This window comes from Physcomitrium patens, chromosome 1, assembly GCF_059467195.1.
Source record: "Physcomitrium patens ecotype Gransden chromosome 1, ASM5946719v1, whole genome shotgun sequence".
Classification (NCBI taxonomy): domain Eukaryota; kingdom Viridiplantae; phylum Streptophyta; class Bryopsida; order Funariales; family Funariaceae; genus Physcomitrium; species Physcomitrium patens.
This window is the reverse complement of record NC_143410.1, coordinates 9235634-9238683: the sequence shown is the minus strand read 5'-3', so window position 1 is coordinate 9238683 and position 3050 is coordinate 9235634. Positions and strand designations below refer to the sequence as shown.

At 34.7% G+C, this 3050-nt stretch overlaps 1 pseudogene; it reads right to left on the bottom strand.

Annotated features, from left to right (window-relative positions):
• Window positions 1-1369: 1369 nt before the first annotated feature.
• On the bottom strand, window positions 1370-2789 carry LOC149989859 (calcineurin B-like protein 4; annotated as a pseudogene).
• Window positions 2790-3050: the final 261 nt, after the last annotated feature.

Below are 3050 nucleotides of genomic sequence, written 5' to 3'. Positions count from 1 at the left end.
GTTACCATCATCATGGCAATGGATGCCCACAACTTTAGTATAAAGTCCTCTAGAAAGATTATTCTATCCATGATACAATGTAGGAACTTACATAGAACCTCATCCACTATTAAGAAATAATTTGGAGATACCATAGGGAGCAACACAAGGACATTTTTTATTAATAGAATGAGATTAATTATAACAAGGTATGGATAAGATATTTGTATTATCAAAGCATAGATATAGGTAGTTCAAGCCATGATTAAAAAGTTTTTAGAAGTTTTTAGAAGTTTCTAGAATTAAGGCTAGGTTAGTGGTTTATATAGGATCCACTATAGAATATTTTAGAAAGAGCTTAGGATGATTATTTAGGTGGGACTCACTGTAAGAAACATTCTAAAAAGTTAGAAGATGATTGGACAAAGTATAAATAGAATTAGCCAAGGCCATTTGAATATTAGGTCAGGTATATAAAGTTTAGTTTTGTACTTTTTTGTTCAATTCTATTATATTGTCCTTTGCTCTGTTTTGCTTTTCATGTTTTATTTTATTTAGGTTTATTTAATTTTATTCTGATTTACACTATCTTAAATTGTGATGGAATTGGATCATATAACTATAGATTGAAAGAGTCCTAGATCTTAGAGATAATCCAAGTCCATTGTCATATTACATGAAATCTTGCTCAAGAATGCACCGAATACGTGGCTAAAGAAGATAAAATAGAAATTACGACAATAAAATCTTAATTCTAATAGAATATTAAATAAACTTTAATTAAACCTTAATAATACTAAGAAAGCTTTAATCAAATTTAAAAGAAACCAAAAAGAAATTACAAAAGAAACAATAAAAAATCTTAAAAGAATTCAAAAAAAATATATAGTAAACCTTAAAAGAATCTTTAAAAAATCCTAAAAAAATATTAGAATAATCACAAATATATCTTAAATATATCCCAATGAAGTTTTAATTTAATTCTAGTTGAAATTCTAATGAACTTCAATCAAATTCAAAGCCAAATTCTAAATCCTAAATAAATTCTAAATCCCTAAATCCTAAAAAAATCCTAAATCCTAAATCCTAAGCAAATCCTAATCCAAATCTTAAAACTTAGTCTAACCTTAAATCCTAACCAAATCTTAATCAAATTCTAAATCCTAATGTAATCCTTATCTGTAACCAAATCCTAACCCAAAATCTAATCAATTCAGCATAACCCTAGTACAATTTAGAACCTCAATATCTATTGACTAAACCATTGATCTTGTTTAAATTTTATAAACTTCTCAAAAACTAAGTTAGCAACAAACACAAAAATTTGAAGTTAATTTTTCTTATCAAATAGAAGCAAAATTCTAAAATCCGCTCAGCTATTCACCAATCTCCTACTTTAATTTAAAGTAGGAGTGATTTGGGCCACTTGTTTCTTGCTGGTCCTTGCTTCTGCTTGTAGCCCTCTCTTCTTCAACAATACAACCAACAATCTTCCCCCCAGCCTCTAAAATTGTTATATGTAAAATAGCCTTTATAATGTCTGTCGATTCGTATTGGATTGTATCCAGCATCTCCTTCACTTTTTTTTTGTGTTCTGTGCAACCTTTTTGGTGTAGATTGTGCAATTTGGGTGTAAATTGAATTTTGTCTTCAACACGAGCCTTTGAATAGAACACGCTCTAAGGGTGCACGAATTTTCCAGCCTTAATTACACCATATTGTTTTAGTCAAAGAAGTAAAATCCCCGAGCTACACACAATTCTTTCTCACTGTTCCCGAACACCACTAATTGAAACGCTTCTTTGTGTATATTGCCATCGTCAGTAACCGAGTTGCTGATCTTCATGAAGAGCTCAGGTAGCGCTTCCACTTCTTTCACACTGAACACAGTTTTCTTGGCGAGAATTAAGGGATCTTTACAGCCAGGGGGTTACCTCCAGCTCCTCGTCAGAAAGCCGTTCATCAAGAGACTGAAGCGGTTTACAGTGGATATAGTATCAATATCGACTCTTTCTCAACGCTCACACCTTTCGGTTTCTTCCTCAGTTTGTCATATTTTCGGATCAATTACAAGCGGTCATCCCAACTCACGTAAGTGAGTAGTTATGAGCACTCTTATTGTTTGCGAAGCAGTGACAATTCGACGGAACAGACTTATCTTTCCCTGATCATCGTCCTTATTATCGATCAACTTAGAATCAAACCAGGATTCTCCATCTCCACAACTTGTGTCATCATAGATTCACTTTTGGAATATAGGCAATATGCTACTCTGTCAATTTACTCAATCCACCGCTTCCCAGCACTGCGTAGATAATCTAAGCAACAATTAGTCTCAATGAGCTGGTGGGATTCCAAGCGCTCACGGTTGTTGCTGCCTGATAACTTGGGCCAAACAATTTCTCTTCTCATTTGCAGCCTCAAGTGCTTATCTGATCCTTCTGCGGGTCCCAGCTTGATATGCAACTCGTGTTTGCTTCGAAGCTGGTCTAGTAACACCATCATGTCTCCAGAGTTGATCAGAGTGTACTCATTTCTTCCCTCTTTATCTAGATTCGGTGTTGAAAGCAGATTCAACTGCAGGCTCAATTAAGAGATTTATAGCTTCCTTGAATGCTAAAGTAAAGTCAGATTCAGAAAAGCGGGCGGCACAAACTCTTACTGCTCGCCCTATCTTCGTTGTTTCAAGCGAAAATTTGACGAAGATCCAGTAATAGCAGATTCCACTGTAACAGCCGAGGTGATCCTACTCGAAACGCAAGTTGAAGGGGCTGGAAGACCTGGTGAAGGGCAGTAGAGAAGCAGGTCATGCCGATCGAACCGTACTTTCAAAGTGGGTAGTGATCTAATTCGAACGAACTAAGGGCACAATAATCTTGATCTATTTTCCACTAAGTTGCTGATAACAACAACCTGCCTGTTTACCAAGGGATGAATATAGAGTTCTCTCAGGATGTTGTTCAAAGGCGAACCTAGAAAAGAACATTCGATTTTTACTAAGTTTGATCAAAAAAAACTTTTGGATGTTGACATAAATTCTAAATATGATTGGGTTCTTAAACTTACATGTA